Consider the following 24,109-nt stretch of genomic DNA (forward strand, 5'->3'; position numbering starts at 1 on the left):
CAGCTGCCCTGCATCATCCTGTTTATGCTTCCATTTCACTATAGACCATGTTGGATGGTGATGAGCGTACACTTATTCAACTGTGAGCACCCTCACAGAACAAGCAGGGTCTGTCTTATTTGCGCCAGGACAAGGCATCAGGGACACTCAGTGTTCTCTGTATGAGCAGAATGAAAACTCAGCTTCGTCTCCTCCTTTCCTTGGTCTTCCATCTCCATCACCATCTCACCAACTTCCAGCGATTGAAAGCGCGAGGAAAACCTCTTCAAAGACTACAAGGCCTGTTACTGGATCTCCTTCTGCAGAGATCTGCCACAGCTACAACGAGAATTGGTTTCTACACGCCTGATACATTTCTGTTTAAATCAGTATTTTTCAAACTGCAAATTGCTGCCTATTCTCTGGCTGTCAAATCCATTTAATGGGTTGCAACCAGCTGTTGCTTCTTTTTAAATAAAAATAAAAATGTACTGCACGTGGGAAGGATGGGAATTGTTTTATAAGGCTTTGTTTCTATTATCAATCTATCTATCTATACTGGATCTCAAAGAAGAATACATTTCTTACTGTGGGTCATGGTCAAAAAAGGTTTTGAAACGCTAGTTTAGATAATGCTTCTTTACATGGAGTACTCACTGTTCACAGAGAGATTTCTTCTCAAATATCGCCCAGATGCCATCTGGCATCTGACATTGTGATCTGTCACATCTGTCATTCAAGGAATAAGGCACTCTAAGCATGCTTCTTTTTGCTGTTTTTTTAAAATTTAAACCACGTGTAGTCTCTTAAATTCCCAGACCCCAGAATCTTCACAGTACAAGGTTCCTGCCTGTGGCCTCTGTACTAGGACCGAGTTTACTCGTGCAGCTCTCGTGCCTTGGGCCCTTCTGAGGTACCTCATGGGGGGAAAAAGGAGGAACTCCCTGGGCTGCCTTACTGAACAGGATCAGTTAAAGCACACGCTACCCTCTAGTTCCTCCTGGCAAGCAGGCCACTGCTGGTTTCATGAGAGTTCATCAGTTTACAGTGGAGCTGGGATGGTAAGATCAGGAGAAGGTGGGTCCCACCTGCACCCACCAGGGCTGGCCCACAGCAGTCCCCTCCGTACCCCGCGACCACACAGAGGGAGGGCCGGAAGCCACTTTCCCACTCTGCACACCATCCAGGCTTGAGGAGGGGGAGACGCAGCAACGAGGCAGCAGCCCGCATGTGCCAGGGAGGCAGGACGGGGGTGGCTGCTGCTCGCACAGCACAGCTCACCAAAACTGTCGTTCTGGGCTTCCCTGGTGGCGCAGTGGTTGAGAGCCCGCCTGCCGAAGCACGGGACGCGGGTTCATGCCCCGGTCTGGGAAGATCCCACATGCCGCGGAGCGGCTGCGCCCGTTAGCCATGGCCGCTGAGCCTGCGCGTCCGGAGCCTGTGCTCCGCAACGGGAGAGGCCACGACAGTGAGAGGCCCGCGTACCACAAAACAAACAAACAAACAAACAAAAAACTGTCGTTCTAACCAAGCCAAGGCACGGAGACCACAGAACTGGACAGCACAACCTTCTAAATTTGAATCCTAGCTCTGCCTCTGGTTTCTTCCTTAATTCTGTAACAGAAGGGCTCCGGGTCACATCAGAAAAACACAAAGATCCTGTTACCCTCTGACCAAGAGCGGTGACCTGTGGATTTGAGGCTGGAAAGGCCCCTTGGGGCTCAGAGCAGCACACCTCCCTGAAAAGCTTCCCACATCGGACGGGCTTGAGAATGGAGCGGGTTTTGTTTTACCTCCTGCTCTCTGGAGAGCTCTTCTATTCTGTCCTTCCCTGGGCTTGATGAGATGGCCAGATAAGCGGCCAGCGGGGCCTGAAGGAGTAAAGCAGCCCTGCCCCTTGGGGAGGGGACCTTTAGGGACTGCTCGTCCCGGTCTCTGCAGGCACTGTGGAGAATGCCCCTCGATTCCCCCCAGACGCTTCTGCTGAGGGTGGGATCACACTGACCAGGGCTGAAATCAGCCCTGACAATTTTACCTTACAGCCCACTTTGGGCTTATTTGGAGGCAGTACCGCCCAGGTGGGGAAAACAGCTCTGGATGCCCCTCCAGGCCTGGGTCTCTGTCTTTATGTGACCTCCTCTCCATTCTTGCCTGTGGGGATCCCTGGGTCATTGCTCTGCAGGTACGAAGGTGACCTGTAGTTGTCCCTGTCCGCAGAAATGGCTGTCGAGCCCTGTGGTCCTGGCTGCAGACGGGGGCAGGGCTGCCCAGAGCCCCCTGGGCAGGCCTCCGCAGGCTGCCTGAGCCTCTTCCAGGAAGGGCTCGATGTTCTCCATCCCAGCAGTGGAGCAAGAAAGAGCCCTGTAGTGGGCAGGCCTCTCGGGCCCCAAGGCCAATATGGCCAGAGCTTGGCTAAGGCCTGGCTGCCTGACAGCAGCAGGGTTTTGAGAAACATTTTTCTCTATGGATAGGAAGTGACCATTTCCTCTTCTCCCTCACGTCCCTCACTGAACTCTGCTATAAGCCGAGTCAGTTTGATTCCCTAACCTCCAAAAGAGACTTGAGCAGAGGGTACCAGGGACCTTCTAGAAGGCAGCGGCTCAGTACTGCAAACTCCCTGGGAGCAGCTGCCACTGGAACCCTGCCTTGCCTTTTCCTCACCTGGGCTTACTGCGTCCTGTACCTGAAGGAGGTGTCCAGCTGCATCCCTCACATCTTTAAGTCAGGGTTAACCTTGGCCCTGCCCAGCAAAGAAATAGACCATTCTTTGTTTCATCTGTAATTTAATAAGAAAATCACTTACAGAATATTTTATACAGTCTCAGGCAGAGGAAAGAGAACTGGACTGGAACTCAGCAGGCCTGTTACCAACTAGCCATTGGCCTTGGGCAAGTCACATAACTTCTCTGGGGTTCTCCTTCTACCGAGAGGTTAGGCAAAATGGTCTTACTCTTCACTTGGCTTCCCATGTCCAACATTCTGGGATTTTATGAAAGATTCTACATTTTATAGTTGAATATTATACTCCTTCCCCACAGGTTGAATGTCATTCATTTATTCTTTTTTTTAATTTTTTATTAATTAATTAATTTTTTTTTTGGCTGTGTTGGGTCTTTGTTGCTGCGCACGGGCTTTCTCTAGTTGTGGCGAGCGGGGGCTACTCTTCGTTGTGGTGCACGGGCTTCTCACTGCGGTGGTTTCCCTTGTTGTGGAGCATGGGCTCTAGGCATGCGGGCTTCAGTAGTTGCAGCACTTGGGCTCAGTAGCTGTAGCACTTGGGCTCAGTAGTTGTGATGCACGGGCTTAGTTGCTCCATGGCATGTGGGATCTTCCTGGACCAGGGATTGAACCCATGTCCCTTGCATTGGCAGGCAGATTCTTAACCACTGTGCCTCTAGGGAAGCCCCTGTTCATTTATTCTTGAGAACATCATGTGTCACTAGTCAATGATACTAGGCAGCATTTGTGACGCTCTAGGAAGATTTTCTTCCTCATTAGAGACTGCTGAAGTCTTAGGGGTCATTTAGAATGTATGGCTGTGACGGGTGTCAGGTGTTGAAGTGGGTGATTCAGAGTAAAGCTAATGTGGTACTCCAAACACCATGAAAAGAGCAGGCCCTTCTGCTGACAGGTCAGCTGTTGGTCTTTATTTTTTCTGGCTGTCCTTTTTGCAATGCATTGGTGACACTAACCCAGAAGTATGCAGAGAAACAGGAAGTCCAGGTTACTTCCCCAGAACAATGGATCAATGGTCAACCATCTACATGAAGAAAGCTGGGGCCACCTAGGTCCTTTACAACTGAATGTCCCTTACTGAAGGGGCAGGTGGGCACTGTGGTTCAGAGCAGGCTCTGAAGCCACACGGACTCGACTGAATCTCACCTCTGCCAAGTTAGCCACGTGAACTTGGACAAGCTGACCATCCTCAAATTCCTCATCTGTAAAATGAAGATAAGAGTGTCTGCCTCATAGGGTTGTTATATGGATTCAGTGAGTTAATTCAGAGCACTTAGAACATTACCTGGCACATACTAAGCAATATCTATGTTATTAGATGCTGTTATTATTACTCCTTGTCCACACATCATTACTAGAAATCTGAAGAGGAATAATTCATTCCTGACTTCTGTCTGTAAGCGAGAGCAGGCAGGCACCCTCTTGCTTCTGTTTCCTAATGACTTCTTAGTAAGGGCGGCCACCGCTTAGTGCAGCTCATCACTTCTCCCTGCACTTCCAGGGCCCCCACCCAGCAACCTCCTTAGGTCAGGAAGCTTCTTACCCTGCAGAGGACGCTTAGGATCCGAGTCCCTTCACTCCCACTGCTGAGGCGTCTCCCCGTAGCTCAGCACCACCAGATCCTTTCCCTGTTGTCACTGCTGACCTCTGTACTCTCTCCACCACCAGGAACATCCTCCCTTTTCCTTCCTCCCTCTGTGTTGCTGGGGCCAGAGCTGAAGGGGACAAAGGGGAAGTTTCTACTAGGCCTCCATCCTTCCATGGGCATCTGGGTTGGAACTCAGAAAACATCTTCTCCTAGTCACAACCTTATCTACAAATGGTGGTTGCGCTCCCTCGGGCACCAGTCCTAAGGTTCAGCTTCCGGGGTGGCCAAGTTTGTCTAACCTCTCTGTAAAGCAAAGAGTCCACAGGGGTACCATTTACAAGTGTGTTGGTCCAGGATCTTTCTATGCACAACTGGAGACCCTGTAATGTTAGCACCAATCTCAAGAAGCAAGAGCAGTGTGCAGTTTCTTGGATGCCATCCAAGATGGTCTGCCTCTGAGCCAAAACAGCAATGTGTTGTTCCTCAGACCAGGATTAAGAAACACAAACAAGACACTCACCCAGCGATGGTCACAACCACCAATCAATGGTCACTGCAGAACTCCCAAGGCAAAGCCCCAAGTGGGTATTTTTCTCCACCCCCGGGAATCCCCACCATCGTAGTGAACATCCTTCAAAGCGCACACTTACAGTCACCTGCATTTGGTGTTTGGTGTGAGACTGTACAAAGGGCACATTAGTGAGCAATGACTTCTGCTTTCTAAGACACTGCAAAGGCAGACGTGTACAAAACTCAGCAATCCATGTGCTTTCCCAGCAACATTTAGAATTGGTACTTCCTGGCTCTATCTGAAGTGTTCTTTAAAAGGGGTAAGCCAGTGACATGTGTGTGCACGTGTGTGTGTGTGTGTGTGTGTGTGTACACATGCACCCATGGGTGGTAGATGATGGGGACACATGGTTTCAGGGTTGGGACCATGTGTGCACTAATACAGAATAAAAGTGAGTATAATGGATGTGTGTAGGTACCCACGAGCTAGTGTGATTTTCACTGGATGTAAATAAAATAAGATCTGCCAGGCATACCTGGACTCACCTGGTTCACGTCTCACTCCCACAAATAACATTACACGAAAATCTTGGGATAACAGCTAATGGTCTTTTTTCAAGCATACAGTAAGATTCAAGTATTAATGAAGAACCCTATGAGTTCCACGTCACACAGCCACACTATTTTAGCTAAATGAGGAATGAGATAAACATCTATTTCTCTCCCTTATTTACCTAATACTTAGTCAAAAACAGGTAAAGTAACATTTCAGACTTATCCAATTTCTGACTGATAAGTTAAACTGTTAACAACTGCATTGTTTAGACAGTGCCTTATCTGGAGATGTCGGGTCTGTCCCACCACAGGCATCACAGACATCCTAGCCTCAGCCTTCTTCCCATTCTTAGAAATTCCCCTACTCTACTTTTGCACAATGTTTTATTGTTGTCAAGGTCATGTGACCACTAGGCAAGAAAGCTAGGATTATAAAACAATGGTAAACTCCTAGTCTACGGCTCTTCTGCACTTTTCACTTTACTACTCTACCTTTAGCAGAGGATTCAGTGCAAAAGGAATTAAGTAAATAAGCTGGTTGATATCAGGTCTTAGCCTGAAAGTGACTTGACTTTCAAGAGTCTATTTCTGAGGATTGATGGACATCCAAAACCAGGGGCAGAGTGAAAGTGAAGGCAGGGCAGAGGGGACACATGCCCTCAGGCAACAGCATATGAGCACCCCAAGAAGCTGAGTGTTTGCAAATCCCAATGCCAAAACTATGGTCTGTGCCCAGTTCCCCCTGGGCACCACTTTCCCTCACTGCCACTCTCTGGCTAATACCTAATACAGCTACCTACCAAGGCCAACCAGGCACCCAGAACTCAGTCCAGACTTAGGACTCTGGCTAGTTGAGGGCCAGTGGATTTCTGGCCTTGAGAATAACCTGCTTTTTTGAGTGGTGGAGAGTTCAGTCCTGCAGGACTGGGCCACCCATGGAGACTCAAGGTCTAGAGATTTTCCTGTTCTCATCAGACCTCCCATCTTACTGCACTGAAGTCTCCATTAAGACTGACTGTGGGGCTTCCCTGGTGGCGCAGTGGTTGAGAGTCCGCCTGCCGATGCAGGGGACACGGGTTCGTGCCCTGGTCCGGGAAGATCCCACATGCCGCGGAGCGGCTGCGCCCGTGAGCCATGGCCGCTGAGCCTGCGCGTCTGGAGCCTGTGCTCCGCAACGGGAGAAGCCACAACAGTGAGAGGTCCGCGTACCGCAAAAAAAAAAAAAAAAAAGACTGACTGTGAGAGGCATATGGACAAGGCTGCATTCTGAACTGAACTCACTCAGCTCCCGTGGACCTTAGGGTTCTGCACAAGAACACACGTCCTGAGGAATTCCTCTGGCTCCATTATGTCCGGACTTCAGCCTCAGTCTCGCCTGGAACCTTGTGCTTCTCCCTGCTTTGGCCTGGCTCCCTCCAGGCAGACACGTCAGTTTGCCCGTCTAGTCTGTGGCCTCTTCCCAGCAGGAGGCCCTTGGCTTGTCGCAGCCCCGACAGTTTGGCAGGAGGTACAAACTGATCTTTCCGGGGACACTGATCTGGACAATTCAGCCTCATTCAGGAGATCCAACTCTCAGAGGGTCCAACTCTGATGTGTTCTTTCTTAAACAGCACATCCCTTTATGAAGCTTCCTAGCCTTTAAAACACTCACATTAAAAATAGAGCAACATTTTATTATGGCAGATATCAAGGACTCACAGGGCTTCTTAATTTTCAGTTCCAACGTCTGCTGCCCAGACACAATCTTTTTGCCATCTGTGTCAGGTTAGTTACAAAGCACTGTTATTATTCTGGGCTACACAATGTTGGCCCGACCTACCCAGATACAAGAAATTTTGCAGATTGATTTAGTTATTCTGTTCATATAAATGAATCCAGTTGTACAGCTGTTTCTGATTAACCAATGTACTGCTGGAGTTATATACAAACAATTTTATAGTGAACTCAGCAACTACAAGGACAGGAGCAGTGGAATCTAGTCTCACCTCCCAGAAAAACAAGCAGGAGCGACAAGGGCAGGGGCTTTCAACCACACTCCAGGTTTAAATTCCTATCTGCTATGATTCACTTTTTCCTCTTGATGTAATAATTCAGCATAACTTATAACTCATGCTCTCAAAGAATGTTTGTCTTCAGACTTTAAGATTCAAGAGGGAAACCCAGTTAGCTGTGCAAGCTTAAAACTCCTTTAAAATTTCCCATCTTTGCGTTTTATAAGTTTCCATTTTTCCTGGTAAGACATTTATATTTCCTGAGACATTTCTTACATAATATACTTCAGAAAGAGAAAACTGGAATCAAAAGTTCTGTATTTACTTTGTTATATGTAGATATCAAGTGTTTTGTTTCATTTCAATACAGAACAATTAAGCTCAGTGAGCTTAGGCTCAAGTTTCTCTTCTCCAGGTCTAGAAGACAAACCATATGCACATTAGAAAATTAAGGAAAAGACAGGGCATGAATAATCCAAATGAATGGAATTAAAAAAGAAAAAAAGGTAAAGAGAGTGACAAGTGCTCCCTAAAGAAATCATGTGAAACAAAACAGGAAAAAGAGATTAGAAAGTTTATACTTCTAAAATGAATTACACTGGCAAGGATGTGGGGAAACAGATATTTTCAAATAGTTTTAGTAGGACTATGAATTACTACAACTTTTAGAAAGTAATACCACTTTAGGGACTGTGACAGAAATCAAAGCTTCTGTATGCTAGTATGTTCCGAACACATGGATATTCGGGGAAGAACTGTAGTAGCACAAAACTTGAAATAATATGAATGGTTAAATTACGGAATATCAATCAGCCATAGTATAAATGAGTTTTTAATTTGCAGAGAATGGCTATAATGTTTTGTTATGTTAAAAAAAAAATCTTGGGACTTCCCTGGTGGTGCAGTGGTTAAAACTCTGCCTGTCAATGTAGGGGACATGGGTTCAATCCCTGGTCCGGGAAGATCCCACATGCAGCGGAGTAATTAAGCCCGTGAGCCACAACTACTTAGCCTGCACTCTACAGCCCGCGAGCCACAACCTCTGAGCCTGCATGCCACATCTACTGAAGTCCACGCGTCCTAGAGCCCATGCGCCGCAACTACTGAAGCCCACGCACTCTAGGGCCCGCGTGCCACTACTACTGAGCCCGCACGCTTGCAAATACTGAAGCCCATGTGCCTAGAGCCCATGCTCCGCAACAAGAGAAGCCACTGCAATGAGAAGCCCACGCACCGCAACGAAGAGTAGCCCCTGCTCACCACACTACAGAAAGCCCACGTGCAGCAATGAAGACCCAACGCAGCCAAAAGTAAATAAATAAAATAAATAAAAAATAAATCTTGTGGATATCAAAAAAGATATCTTCACCCCCATGTTTATGGTAGCATTATTTACAACAGCCAAGATAAGGAAACAACCTAAGTGTTCATCAATGGATGGATACAGAAAATACCTCACACACACGAATATCATTCAGCCAAGAAAAAGAAGGAAATCCTTCCATTTCTGACAACATGGATGGATCCTGAAGGTAATATGCTAAGTGAAATAAGTCAGAAAAAGACAAATACCGTATGATCTCACTTAAATGTAGAATCTAAAAAAGCCGAACTTGTAGAAACAGAGATTAGAATGGTGGTTACCAGGGCCAGGGTAGGGTGGGGGGAGGTAGGAGAATTGGGAAGATGTTCGTCAAAGGGTACAAACTTGCAGTTAGAAGATGAATAAGTTCTAGGGATCTAAGGTACAGTATTGTGATTACAGTTAACAATACTGTTTTAAATACTTGAAAGTTGCTAAGAGACTAGATCTTAACTGTTCTCATCACTAAAAAGAAATGATAATTATGTGACATGTTGGAGGTTAGCCAATCTATGGTGGTAATATATTACAATATATGAGTGTATCAAATCAACTTGTTGTATACCTTAAACTTATACAATGTTTTGTGTCAATTATGCCGCAATTAAAAATCATGTAGCCTAATGTGTATAAGGTTTCTATTTTTAATAGAAAAACTATATATGTGCATATATATTTGCACATAGTTTTACAAGCAAAGAGAAAAGACGGGCACACCCCAAACTGGTAATATTGATTACCTCGAGTGGTTAGGTTTGAGAGACATAGGAGAAAAATTAACTTTTTCTTTGTATATGTCTTTCTCTTCTGTTTTATTTATATCAAGCACATGATACTTTTGTAATCTCAACAAGGTAAAAACTATAATTTAATTTTTTTTAAGTGATAAGAGTCACATTTTCAGCAAAAACTAGGAAGCAAAGACTGAATTAGAAAGACTGAGCACCTGGCTTGGTGGTTGACAAAAGGGACATGTTTCATCACAGCAAAGTAGAGATGATGTATGCAAACATTCTGTACAGAAAGGAACGTTGTGGTTAAAGTAATACCATAATACCCCACGCACAACCTTTAACCAACTGAGAATTGTTTTCTCTTTTTCTTCTGCCAGTTCCTCATCAAAGGGAGAGGATTAAGGGGGGAAAGGTTTACAATGTTTAATTAATAAGGTCCTAGCTCCAGCATCTTTGTAAAGTACCACGTAAAGTAATCCCCAATTTTAACAATGATCTAATTTTTTATTTTGTCTCAAACAACACGTGAGGCTTTTCTTTTTTAAGCAGTGCTAAAACTCTAGGGAAAAGAATAATGTGGAATTTTACTCACAAAACCTGGGATTATTTAAACGGATGCTTTGGGTTAAATGTTAAACCATGTGCGGCAATCAAAGTCTTGCTCTAATAGATAAGAATAGGCACTGCTAAAGTACATTACTACTTTTTAAAGATTTTTTAAAAGACTTCAACTACTTTGCCTTTTTCTAGGCCCTCAAAAATTGAATTAGAAATGTCAGTACCATCTGAAAACTTGTCTTAGTGTCCCCCAGCTTGCCTTCTGGGGCCTGGGAAAGATAACTGGTTTCGTCTTGTTGTATTCTCCCTGCCCCCACCCTTTTCTCTCAATCCATCACCCTGGTCCTTCCCGAAAGACCCTCCCGCAGCACATACGTGTGCTCCTTACATTACATGAGCCTGCTCGAGAATACCCATTTCTTCCCCTTTTATGTCTGGCTGATCTGTCTCCTCTATTTAAATATCCATCCCCATAACACAAGTCTATTGTGGTGAAGACACTGACCTCACTGTTTACATTTTTTTTAAAAAAATAGCTAGGGTACATATTTTCTCAAGATCTTCTCCAAGGTCTAAAGGTTCTCTGCTTTCAAAATCTATCCTGCCTAGGGCAGAAAATAGTCTCAGAGTTTCCTGAAATATTATTTGATAACATGTTCAACACTTCAAAATTGCATCAAAGATGTGGCCAGATTTCTTTCTTGGTCCCTCCCAGGCCTAAATTCTTCAGTCAACAGACCTAATCTGCATACGTCTATAGAAAAATGCTTGGGAAGTTTCAGAAACGGGCTGGGTGACACACAAGTGGTTGAAAAGCAAGAAATTCAACCAACTGCCCATTTGGTCTGTGTAAGCCAACTAAATGACTATATTGATGCTGTCATTGAATTGGTTGGTTGTCTGCCTTGACTCAATGGACTAGCTGTCTGGGCATCATTAGCAAGAGCTAACAGATGAGACGATGGTCATTGAACAGGAAAATATATCCAGCCGGACAGCAGAATGCCATGCAACTATTAAGAACATAGTAGCAATATGTCCAAGAAACGCTAAAACTATCAGGCAAGCAAAATGCAAATAACCCAGTCTCAAACATGTGGGGTGGAGGAGGGAGAATAGGAGGAATGTAATCAAGCTGTGTTTAGCTGTTACAATGAGGTAAGGTGTACACATTACATATTCAGTATTTAAAGTAACCAAGTATTGCCTATGAGAGAAAATATATATTTAAATAATGTAAATGTGTGTGTGTATATATATATGTGTGTGTGTGTGTGTGTGTGTGTGTGTGTGTGTGTATTGCCTATGTAAGAAAAATAGAACATATGTAAAATTAACTTTTATTTTAAATCGTAATCGACTCCTCTGGCCAAGGAAACTATTTGGCCCTCAATTTTCCATTTTATTCACCATTTCCTTCCTCCTGCAGACACCTCTTACCTGAGAGGACTATTTATCCTCCAAATACAAAGGAGTCTGTGGCAGTCTGGGGAGAGGCTAATGTCCTTCAATTTTGCTTAAACTCCTTTCTCAAGTTGTACATCACCTCTTAGCTCAAAGAAAAAGATGGAAAATCCGTGGGTGGGAGAGCCTGAACACTCACTAATGTGGAAGTGAACCACATACAGGCATTAGATCAGGAAATGTTACTTCTTAGGTTCTACAATAATAATTTCCACATTCCCCACAAGAACACAAAATCCCATTCCTTTATTATTAGGATCATTGTTATTTTTCAGTTTGGAAGAAATAAAGATAAACAGCATTTAAAGATAATTATGTATGTGATGAAAAGTAATGTATTATACATATCAATCATGGTGAAGGATGAAATCACTCTTAGGATGAAACTTGTTTCCCAGCATCTTCAGAAGCCAACATCAAAATCGATTTTGCCTTCGTAAAAAATTCACTCACCTCAAACCTTACAACCAGAGTGGTGGAAATAAACTGTCATTCAACAAACATTAATTGAGAACCTACTATACAAGAACCTACTGTTTCTGAGAGAATGTAAAAAAAAAAAATTAAGTTATTTCCTTCAAAGAGTTTACAATCTAATGAGGGAGAAAAAAACACATGCAAGTGACTCCAAAACGGAATAGAGTGGATTCCGAGCCACAGGTGAGGCCCAAACAGACAGCAATGAGAATTTACTAAGAGGGATGAATCGGTTCCAGAAGAAGACGGCGTTTTGACTTTTCTTAAGAAGCATGTTTTTACAATGTGAACCATGTTCATCGAAGCCACTGAACTAACAAAATTTGTAGGTGATTGTGTCTCCTGTTTATTTTAGCTGTATTCTTCTCTTATTGAGTATTAACAAAGTCTGCTATTTTTCTCCTCAACAAGTACTTGTGGCCAATATGAAGAATCTATAGGATTCAACATACAAGTGAGGAAAAGGGCAGTGTCAAGAGAAGAAATGGCAAAGCAGAGGCATACAGATGGGAATGGAAAAGAATCTTTGGCTGGAGTCCACAGCAATGAAAAGTCGTGTATAATACAGCAGAAGGTGAAGTTAAGGGTTAAAAGTGCAGAGCTTGGAATCAGACTGCCCCAGGCTTGAATACTAGTTCTGTCACTAGCTGTGTGACCTTGGGCAAGTTACTGAACTTCTCTCAGTCTCAGGCTCCACATACATGTATAGAATCTACCTCACGGGGCTGTGTGACTATTAAATGATTCAATTAAATGACACACAGTAAGTGGTAATGTTAAAGAAAGGAAAGAGGGAGGAAGGGAGGGAGGGAGGGAGGGAGGGAGGAAGGAAGGAAGGAAGGAAAGGAAGGAGAGATTTTGTAAAGCTTGGGCCAGATCACAGAAAGCTTTGAAAATCTGATTCACTTAAATTAATATAACTAAGCAATAAAAGGAAATTAAAAGGAAATTACTGAGTTACAATGGAAAGATGGCTTATTAGAAGAGAAACAATATATCCCTCGTAGGGAATGCTAAAATGTTATAGTCAGCAGATTTTGTTATAGTCAGCAGATTTTTATACATCTGCAGATTTTGGTATCCACAGGGAGCCCTGGGCCAATGCCCCTCGGACACCAAGGGATGACTACTTGTATAACATCACAGCAACATGGTTTTACAATATGAACCATGTTTCTGAAGCTTCTAAACTAATGAAAATTGTAGGTGATTGTTTTGCCTGTTTCTTTTAGCTACGTTCTCCTTTTATTGAGTATTAGCGAAGTCAATTATTTTTGACTTCTCACCAAGTATGGACGCCTGACCTGAAGGCCGCAATGCTAAGCAGGCTCCCCAGGAATCAGCCAACGTTTCTTGGCTCCTGGCCGCCAGAGAACACGAGAGCAGAGCTGCTCCCATCCGGTGGGCGTGGGCGCTCTACCTGCGACCAAAGCAGCTTGGCCTGGGACAGGCGGTCCCCCTGGTCACCCCACACGGATGAGGGCCCCTGTGCGACCACCACAACATGTTACCCCAGCACTTCCTGGTGCCAAAGGGACAGGAAAGTAGCGCATCTTTCTTCCCCTGGCCCTTTATCTGCCCTGGTCGTCTCAACAGAGTAGCTTGATTGGCTAAGCAGATACCACAGGCTGGTAGCCCTCCCCTCACCCCCCACACTGATGTTCTCCTCTGTGATAGCCCTCCTCCTCAGCTGTTGAGAGAATACATGAGGTGATCAGTGTGAAATGCTCAATAAACTACAGACAGCTGAGGGATCATTACGTGTTACTTTATATACAAAAGCAGTTCCTATGTTTGGGCTCTTTTTTAATTTCCATATGGAAAGAGGAATACCTACACAGTGTTTTGCGCAAATTAACACTGATAATAACAAAGACCCCCAGTCTCGGCCTTGGCGCCATCTTCTGAGAAACCTCCGCACCACGAGAGCGAAGGTGAGCAGTCCCTGCCAGTGGGCTGAGGCTGTGAGAACTGGAGACTGTGGGAGTAGACGTGGCAAGGGAAGGCCGCCATCGTTCTGGATCACTGGGTTCTCAAGGGTGCCCAAGAGCTGTTGGGAGAGGAAGGATAGTTTGGGGAGAAGCAGAGGAGGTGGTGGTGGAGGAAGAAGCAAAGGCGCAGGCTGAAGCGCAAAAGAAGAGAGATGGGGCAGAGGTCCAAGTAAACTCGTACACCCATGGAAGCCACAGGAGCAGAAACAAGGGAAGCCAGAGGCCAGGCACGCTGGTACAAGTCGTCGGACTGCATGCCAACTGTCTAGAACTTGTCTCAATGGATCTGGAACACTTATGGCCATTCTGATCGCCTCGACCACCTCTGAGAGGCCCATCTTGCTGGTATCAAAACGGTCCCTTTCAGTCCTTTGCCCTGGACTTGTGACATTCTGGACTAGTTCTGTTCTCAGCTGTGGCTGAATGTAACATGTGTACAATAAATCATCTCTTTTGCTGTCTTCACTGAAGAAAAATAATAATAATAATGGCCCACAAATACCTAGCAGCCGCGTGTCCTGGACAATCCGCCAAGTGATTCACATCCATGACTTCATCCGACCCTCAGAACAACCCCGTAGGTACAGGTGGTTACAGTACTCCGATTTGAAAGATAAAGAAACAGAAGTCGCAGAACATGTGGAAGACAGAGCTGGGAATGGAAGATCTGCCTGACCCCCTGGCTCACGGTTTTACCTTTAGGGACTCTGCAGGTGGCAGTGCGTCAGTACCACCTGGGGGGGCTTTCAAAAATAGATTCCTGGGCCTCACCCCAGCCTCACAGAATCAAGCCTTTTTAAGTCACACCCATGCCTAAGGACCAGCGTACTTCAATACTGCTTAAAGCGTGTTAGGTAGATAGCGTTTCTCCACTAACTGAAGGTATTCTGGGGAATATGGCGAGCCTCAGAGTTTTTATTACTTCCAAGTATAAAAGGCAGAGTTAATTATTCTAACCTGACCGTAATCCCTACAAGGTGAAAACAACTGATAAATGTTGGGCTGGGCAATGAGGCCCGTAAGAAAGTATTCATTTCTCCCAGGGAGGAGGAAACTGAACTGTTCCTCAGTTGAAGCAGGGAAGATGGAACACAATGTACATGTGCCTATGAATCTTCCCATGCCTGGCACATGGAAGACACTTGGTAGATACTCGTTAGATAGACAAATGAGGGAAGCCTGACTCCCTCCAGCTGGAAGTAATTTCACTTTCCTCTAAATTCCCTGTATTTGCTCTGTACCTTTTTTTCATCTTATTTACCACATTCTACCCTGCATTCCTGCTGTTCAAAACCATGTCTCATCTCTACCAGGAGGTAAGCATTCAGGGACCAAACCCCATCTGCTTCTGAGCTAGGTCTCCCCTTCTACCCTGGCACAGGGCACAACAGTGACCCCTAAAAGGGACCCTCAATGCCAAATGAGCATGTTGCTTGATTTCAACTGTGAGCCGATTCACATACGTGGGTCCTGGCTATTCACAAGGCCTAACAAACCGTCCAGCACTGCAACATAATTGTGGATTGCTGGGTCACAGTGGCAGAGAAACCTCTGTATGAAAATCATTAGGAATTTGGTAGACCTCACCGGAGGGCAGGCTTCCGGAAGATGACGGCTCTGGGACACACAATCCCAAATAACAGATGCTGAAAACTGAAGGGGTTACAGCAACAACAACAAAAGGCGCTTTTCTTTAATTCTGTTCTCCTGATGTGCACTGTAAAAACCATGTATGTTCCTAAAATTACAACTGTAGTGAGGAACACCCTGAAATATCTAAGACAGTGACACAGACCCAGTAACAAATACTTCCCACAAAAGCGGGCTCATCCCTGGCCAGAGCAACTAAGACAGTGCGTTTAAAAAGTAAAGGCATCCCACCTCCTCACTGCCCCTGTCCCACAACTTTAGCCCTTTATTGTGTCTGTGTGGCCCTCCAATGCCCTGTGCTGTGCTGCTTTTTGCTGTTTCACACGCCATTATCCCACCTGATCCTCACACGATGAGATGGAGGAAGAGCAAAGGTTATCAACCCCATTTCTTGGATGAGATAAGTGAGGCTCAAGGTACACAATATGCATGATAGGCCTAAGGGGCCAGAAAGTGGTTGAACACACAGCAGACACTTAATTGCTGAAATGAACAAACAAATGAAAGAAGGCATGAATCGCTCCACCTGGAAGTAATCTCATTGTCTCTAAATGTACCAGAATCTGATGTTACCTTGCTTACAAATCTCTCTGTTCTACATCCCACAAACCTAAGAGTTTATGTGCTGCTCAGGGAGCCAAAATTATGGCAGAGGTTGGGTAGGTCCCAAGGAAGAAGATGATATTAAAATGTTTTAATAACATCTGCAGAGTCTAGTCTGCACAATTCCACTCAACAGGTAATGGGCTCCTACAGGTGGCGGCGGATTTGGTCCCTGAGAAACGCAACCTTGTGGGGATGTCAGGCAGGTAAAGATACACAGCAAGAGTGAAGGCAGAGTTGTAAGCACTGTAAAGAGGGATTAAGATGTAAATATTGCTGGCCTATGCGGGATCTCTCACCTCCGGAAGTCAAAAAGTATTTTATGCAAACTGAAAAGGAAAATTCTTCGGAGTTATTTTATCTGCTAGAGAAAAAGGCATTTTTTTGAGGAGGAAAAATATGCCAATGACTCAAAATGAAGCTGCAGTATTGTTTTGGAATTGCCTTGGGAAACTGGCAAAAGAAAACCCACCTAGGGCGGGACTCTGTCCAGGGGCTCCGCGGCTGCACCGCCTAAAGTCTGGGACTACCCACGGCCAGCGATTGGGGGTGGGATCCAGTGACCATGCAGGGGACAATAGTGACACGCAATTTTCAGAAAAAGGTACCAAGTCCATCCAGTCACTGCTGACAACCTGAGAGGCTTCCCAGAGAACTGAGATAAAGTCAGGAGCCGGTGGCCCAGGAAGGAATATGTATTCCTCCGGGATTGAGCAGGACCAAGGACCTGGCCAGGCTGGGCCCCTCGCAGAAGCACCCTTTGTTAATCTCAAAGAGTTCAAAGTCTAAACACGAGTTGAAGATTTAGGGTCCCCCTGACTGGGTCAGCTGGTTTCTCTTACCCTTGCAACTTTCTTTAACTGTTCTATTTTAAAAAGAAAATGTAGAGGGAATGAGACTGCAGTGAAACTGTCCGGAAAGTTCGGGAGAGGCCCCAGGAGAAAATCGCTGACGGGGACTATAAGTCCTCTAAGGTCACTGCACACATCGAACGCGCGCGTCTACACCGCCCACTGCGCGAGCAGCAGCCTGGGGCACCCGGCGGGAAGAGAGTTTGGGAAGCCGAGTTGCGGGATGGGTACGATTCCCCAGCGAAGAAAGCGAAGCGGCTCCAGAGCAGGAACTGGCCCCGGGGATGCCCGAAAGTCCCCATCCGCCGGCGCTGGGGATGGGGAGCAAGGGGGAAGACGCGCCCCAGCGCATCCCCGCGAAGCCCCTGCCCCGGGTACCCACAGCGCGAGCGGGGCCGAGCCCCCCGGGCGGCCCCAGGCTCGGCGGAGCCAAGCAGCACGCCCAGCCCCAGAGGCGCCCGCGTCCGGAGCCCATCGGTCCGCGGCCCCTTCCTCCCCCGCCCGCCGGCCAGCCGGCAGGACGCGCGAGCCGCCGGGCCCGAGTCGAGCCCCCCAGGAGACCACGCGCCCGCGCCCCCGCCCGCAGCGGACGCAGCCCCGACGTCCCCGCGGCCCCCGCCCGTGCCCACCCGGCGCCGAGCCGCGCCGCGCCGCCCAGCCCCTCCCCGGGGTCCCCGGCGGCTGCCAGGGTCTCCACGGGCGTTGCCCTGCGTCCCTGGAACCCGGTCGCGCCCTCGGTGGCGGCGGCGGCGCGTCCCTTACCGCGCAGCGGCTCCGTGGGGCTCCAGGGCCTCGCGGCGCGCCGGGCATTTTTTTCTGGGAAACTTCTCCCCAGTCCGTAGGGCTGAGCAGCCGGGCAGGAAAAGTGCTCAGCGCCGGGAGGCTGCGACCATCCGGGAACTTCGCTGGGATGTAAACCCTCCCCCTCGGCTCCCGGTCCCCACCCCCCTGCGGCCCTGCCACATGTGGACGCGCGGCGAGGCAGCCGTCTGCCCTTCGCCCTCCTGTCTGCGCGCCGCGCCCGCGCTGCCCCTTGCCGAGGTTCTGCGCCCCGTGGCCTCGGGACCCTGGAGGAACGTGGCAGTAGTGGGGCGGTTAGGAGTCTGGGGCTCGTGTGTCGCTCCGTCTCCCTCCCCTGTGTTTGCAGAGGAGCGGGAACTGGAAGGGGTGTCCAGCCGAGGGCCCTTTCCCGCAAGGACTGCAAGCTCTCCAGCTTCCCGCTGCCGGGGTTACCCTCCCAACCCCGAGGGAAAGCCTTTTCTCATCGCCTTCTCCTCTGTTCTCAAAAGAAGGGGCCTGCTTTGAGACATCTTAAATAGAAATTCAACTTAAAAATAAATTTTAAAATGGAGTGGCGCCCACAGAGGCCCAGGGTCCATCCACATCTGTCTTCCTGAACACTGCGTGGGGACAGCACTGCTACTCCTCTCGTGTAAAGATGCCCGCCCCTCCCCCTCCCCCTCCCCCCAGCACCAAGAATCGGCTGGGATTGAATGGTTTTGCTCCTAGTGGGGATGGATTTGTCATCAGCCACCCACATCCTCAAATACGGTGGCATCAACAGCAAACATTTGGAGAAAGCTGAAGCTCTACTCTGTTGCCGGAGCTGCTACTGACCGGCTCTGAAAGCCGCCATCTCCAGGCTCCAAAGAAAAGTTAATACACGCTAAGACGACACAGGTGTTAGAACGTGTGCGTTTGAAAAGAACAAGTTACGATCGATATAATAACCATTTCATCATATTGTTAAAATATCAAGGCTGCGTATCCCCTTAAATAAAAGCAGAAAAGGTGGGAACATAGGCACTTCAGAATTGATGTCCTAGGCTGAAAAGGTGGTTCATCCTTGACTTTAGGCTGTCTGCTCCTATGCCAGTTTCCATGTGCATACTTGTACCTTGACACGCATGCTCTTAACAGATACAATAATTCTTCTGGGAAAGAGGTCGGTAACATGGATAAACTTTCCAGTGACAAAATTTGTCCCTAAGTGTACCCATCTTTTAAAGGTTCATTACGTATTTCATCATTCGAAGCTTTTCTTTTTCAACCATTTCTATACTGATATGCTTGCTGTGTTTTATATAAAATGAAGACCATTGATTTCATATATCAGTATATTATTCCAGACTTGGAAAAAAAAGTCAGTAGCACTTACCACTGTGTATCAAGGAAGTTAAGTCCAGGAGCTGGCTCCTGTCAGCTCTCTAAGCCTCAGTTTTTGCTTCAGGTAAATAGGGATAACAATAGCTCTTACCTCTCAGGATTGTTGTAAGGATTCAACGTGATAATCCCTCTAAAGATAAGGAGAGTAGCGGCACACAAGTGGAACAGGAATTTTTACTTATCTTTAATTCCCCAAAGCCCAGTAGAGCTCCTGGCAACTTTTAAGGAATTGATGAAATGTTGGTTGGGATAAGAACTCTCTGGAGTGTGTGTCTTTCAAGAATCCATAAAAATTTTGCATTCGTACACAAAAAAGAAAATTAGGAAGATAAAATATATGTCCGTTCCCATTATTTCATCATTGGAAGCCAAAAATAAATGGTATTCTGAATTGTCTACTGTTTTAAGTCACCCATAAAGTCAGTGATCAGTTGTCCAGAGTCCCCTGGCTTTCTCTCCTCAGACAGCATTTCTCTCAGTAAGGTCAAAACCTGAACAGTATTTTATCAGGGGTAATTTTCTAGTTTCCGTGAGTGGGCTATGGTTATGTTAGATGTTAACATTTAGGAAAGCTGAGTGAAGGGTACGTGGAAACATTTTTTACTATTTTCACAACTTAGTTGTAAGTTTCAAATAATTTCAAGTTGAAAAAGTTAAATTTTCATCTTAAAAAGATCAAAACCTAAAATTCTACAACAGATACCTTCTTCCCTTGCGTGATGTTAAATTATACTTTAAAATTAAGATACTGAGGGAATTCCCCAGTGGTCCAGTGGTTAGGACTCTGCGCCTTCACTGCTGAGAGCTGGGGTTCCATCCCTGGTCGGGGAATTAAGATCCCACAAGCCACAAAGCTTGGCCAAAGAGGGGGGGAAAAAGATACAAAATGAAGAATGAAGTTAGGGGACTTCCCTGGTGGCACAGTGGTTAAGAATTCGCCTGCCAATTTAGGGGACATGGGTTCGAGCCCTCGTCTGGGGAGATCCCACATGCCACAGAGCAACTAAGCCCGTGTGCCACAAATACTGAGCCTGCACTCTAGAGCCTGTGAGCCACAACTATTGAGCCTGCACTCCTAGAGCCCATGCTCCGCAACAAGAGAAGCCACGGCAATGAGAAGCCCGTGCACCGCAATGAAGAGTAGCCCCCACTTGCCACAACTAGAGAAAGCCCGTGTGCGACAATGAAGACCCAATGCAGCCAAAAATAAAAAAAAAATAAATTTATTTTTTTAAAAAATGAATGAAGTTATTACCAGGCACCAGGCAAAGGTATCATGCTAAACCTCTGCAGTCATGGGCACTTCGAAATGAATGAAGAAAAAATGACTTCTTGAATGCTGCTTGAAGGCAAAGTTAGGCTAGGAATATTATAATGATCTTGGGAAAGAAGGAAAAGGGAGGGAGATAGAAGGACATTGAGACTGGCAAAATTAAGACAAATTTACCAGAACCCAATGTTATTAATGATATATATGTGCTTATCATTTCAGAGCTACCATTTTGGGACTCACCCTAACCTCTAAACTAGGCTTGTGGTGTTTTAGAACTTCCCCTCTTATAACAATTATTTGTTTATTGCAATTACTTTTTAAATGCCTGTCTCCTCACCCCTCCCCCAAGGCAGTAGTCCCCTTTGGGGGGAGGGGCATGTGAAGGCAACTGGTTCACCACAGTACTCCCAACACCTGGCACATTTCTAGTACTCATGACCACTGGATGAATGAATATTCCAGGCATTAAGCTAGGTCCTTTTACATATAGTATCTCATTTAATTCTCAAGGCAAATTAACTGAATAGATATTTGTCACCATTTTACAGATGAGGAAACTGTGACTTAAAGAACTTAGGCAACCTGCCCAAGATCACTCAACTTGTGAACATCAGAATCCAGATTATTTTGACAGCAACGCCCTGACTCTAACTACTGTGCATACTGTCTCTTGACCCTACTTCTTGTGTTTATTCCACCTCTGAGCTTCTGCTGGTGCGAATGACCTGAATTGACTAGCATCCAGGTTCCTTGCTGCCAAATAGCAAAAGAAGAAAACTTATTGATCTTTGAACAGACTTACTGGGGTTCAGGTATATCTGGTTAAAGGCTCTATACTGACAAGTGATTTGGGTTCTCTCTTCTGACTTAATGCAGGGAGAACATAGAATGTTATGTGGGACAAGAGCACCAGGCTAGGTCAAGGGGATGCTGCAGAGAATCAGGGTGTACTTAGTATCACACCTTATTCCAAAAAAACTTAAGACAGTGAGAATTGAATGTGATGAATTTAAACCTTAGTCCAAGCTAGCAAATTTAATCATCTTCTTTCCTTATTAAAAATATATTCTCATTCTAAATAATTCAGGTATTCCATAAGCATAGGTATGGAAGGCTAAAGACTCCTGCAATCCCATTCTCCAGAGATAACCACTGTAATAGTAGGATATATATTCTTCTCCATATTTTTCCTATATATCCTTAATTTTAAAAAAATCAGCAAATATTTATGAAAAGCCAAATAAACGGGGCCATACTACACATTTTCTTCTGTAATTTGCCTTTCTTTTCCCACTAAATAATCTATTGCATTGTTTTTCTGTTGCTATATAACAAACTTCCATAAATTTAGCAGCTTAAAACAACATCCATTTATTATTTCATGGTTCTGTAGGTTAGAAGTCTGGACATGGCATGACTGGGTTCTCTGTTCAAGGCATCACAGTCTGAAATCAAGGTTTCAGCCAGGGCTGAGTACTTCTCTTCAGGCTTTGGGGAAAATCCACCTCCAAGCTCATTCAAATCATTATTAGCAGAATTAAGTTCCTTATGGTAATAGGACTAGGGTACCCATTTACTTACTGGCTGTCACCAAGTGGCTGCTTTCAGCTCCTAGAGGCCACCTGCATTCTAGCGTCCTCCATCTTCAAAGCCAGCAGTGGAGAATTCCCTCACATTGAATCCTTCTCACACTTTCAATGTCTTTTACCAGGAAAAGCTCAATCCTTTTTAAAAGCTCAGCTGATTGCATTAGGTCCATTGAGCACAATCTCCCTATCCCATACTCAACTAATTTAGGGCCTTAAGTACATCTACAAAATCCCTTTACAGCAGCATCTATATTAGTGCTTGATTGAACAACTTGGAGAAAATATGTGTGTACCGGGAGTAGAAATCTTGGGACCATCCTAGAATCCTACCTACTGTAGATACATAGGTTTACCTTTCCATTTCCCTAAATATAAATCTACTTCATTCTTTTTAATAGCTATGTAGTCTTTCACTGTATGATGAATCATAATCCAACCAAATCCCCTATTAGCAGACATTTATGTTGCTTCCAGTTATTTGCCTTTTAGAAATACGCAATAAAGATTCATGCGCTTAAATGCCGACACACCTGTGTCCTTCTGTAAATTAGCATCCTAGAAGTGGAGGTGCAGGGTGGAAGGGTTTGCACCTTTTGATAGATCCTGCCAAATTGCTCTCCAAAACATGATACCAATTTATACTTTGAATGACAACACTGAAGAATGGAAATAGCTAATTCTTATAAACACTTAAATTCCCTTCATAGACTGTTTCATCAGGAGGCCATAAGTGTAATGGTTAAGTGCACAGACTCTCTGTCAGGTGTTTTGTCTTGACTCTTTGATTTCCTAATTGCATGAGCTGGAGCAGGTGGCTAAGCATTAGCTTCTGTATCTCTAAAGAGAGGATAAAAATGGCATCCCTTTGTATTAGTTATCAGTTGCCGTGTAACAAATTACCTCAAAACTTAATGACTTAAAACAACACACACTTATTATCTCATAATTTCTAGAGGTTAGAAATCTGGGTGCAGCTTAGCTGGGTGTTTTGGGTTAGGGTCTCTTGCAAGGATGCCGTCATCTCAAGGCTTGATTGGAGGAGGATGCACTTTCAAGTTCACTCACTGGCTGTTGGCTAAAGACATTAGTTCGTTGCCACATGGATGTCTCCATAGGTCAGCCCACATCGTGGCAACTGTTTTCCCTCAGAGTAAGTGAGCAACGGGCAGCACCCAAGATGGAAACCACGGTCTTTTTGTAATCTTGAAAGGGACACCTCATTGCTCTGCCACATTCTAGCCATTAGAAGCAAGTCACTAAATCCAGCCTGCACTTGGGGTGAAGGTGTAGTACAAGGGTGTGAATATTAGCAGTCAGGGGTCACTGGAGTCATTAGAGGCTGCCTACCACTCTCCTCATGAAAGTGTTGTGAGGTTCAAATGAGTTCATGCATGTAAAAGAATACACATGGCGTCTGATTCTTAGCAAGCACTCAAGAAAAGTTCATTATTATTGTTGTTATTATCATCATCCTTGTTCATTACTCACACCCATTTTCCTATTTGACCCAGCATCACATCAAGAACAAAAGAATGGCATTTACACCACAGCTGCTGTTTGGACAGTACAGCAGGCAGTTTCCATCAGGAAACAGAAATCTTCTCAAATGAGGTAATATAGGAAAGCTTAATCAAGGAATTGTTTACAAAGGTGTTTAGGAAAAGGAACAAGGGACGCTGCCATTACTGCCCCCAGGCCTGAAGGGGACAGAATGTGAGAGGGTAGCTTCAGCTCTGGGAGGGGGCTGCTGGCAGGAGTTGTGACCTTCAGATGAAGAATGGTGTCAAGCCACAGTGACCCTGGGGTGGGACTGGAGCCATAAATACCCTGACTTCTCTCCTGCCAGTGTCACCACCACGTGAACCCAGTCAGGAGCCAGAGGACAAGGAAACCCGCCATGCTGTCCGCACAGGTCAGCCCCCCAGGATTGGAGGGAGGAATGGAAAATGGCCAGCACAGGCAGGCACAGCTGTTCACTAACCGATGTTTCCCGGGGACCCGACATCATGTCCTTTCACATAAAAGAGGAAC

The 24,109-nt window shown here is 45.7% G+C and overlaps 1 protein-coding gene across 2 annotated transcripts in view; it reads right to left on the reverse strand.

Moving 5' to 3' along the window:
- The window catches only part of WIPF1 (WAS/WASL interacting protein family member 1), a 114,570-nt gene extending 96,655 nt beyond the window's left edge, over nt 1-17,915 (reverse strand). For both annotated transcript variants that reach the window (XM_082841281.1, XM_082841285.1), the window contains exon 1: nt 17,813-17,915. The gene's annotated coding sequence lies outside the window, so the exon portion shown is untranslated. The remainder of the gene's footprint in view (nt 1-17,812) is intronic.
- Nucleotides 17,916-24,109: the final 6,194 nt, after the last annotated feature.

The sequence above is a fragment of the Leucopleurus acutus genome, assembly GCF_964270905.1.
Source record: "Leucopleurus acutus genome assembly, chromosome: 6".
Lineage (NCBI taxonomy): Eukaryota > Metazoa > Chordata > Mammalia > Artiodactyla > Delphinidae > Leucopleurus > Leucopleurus acutus.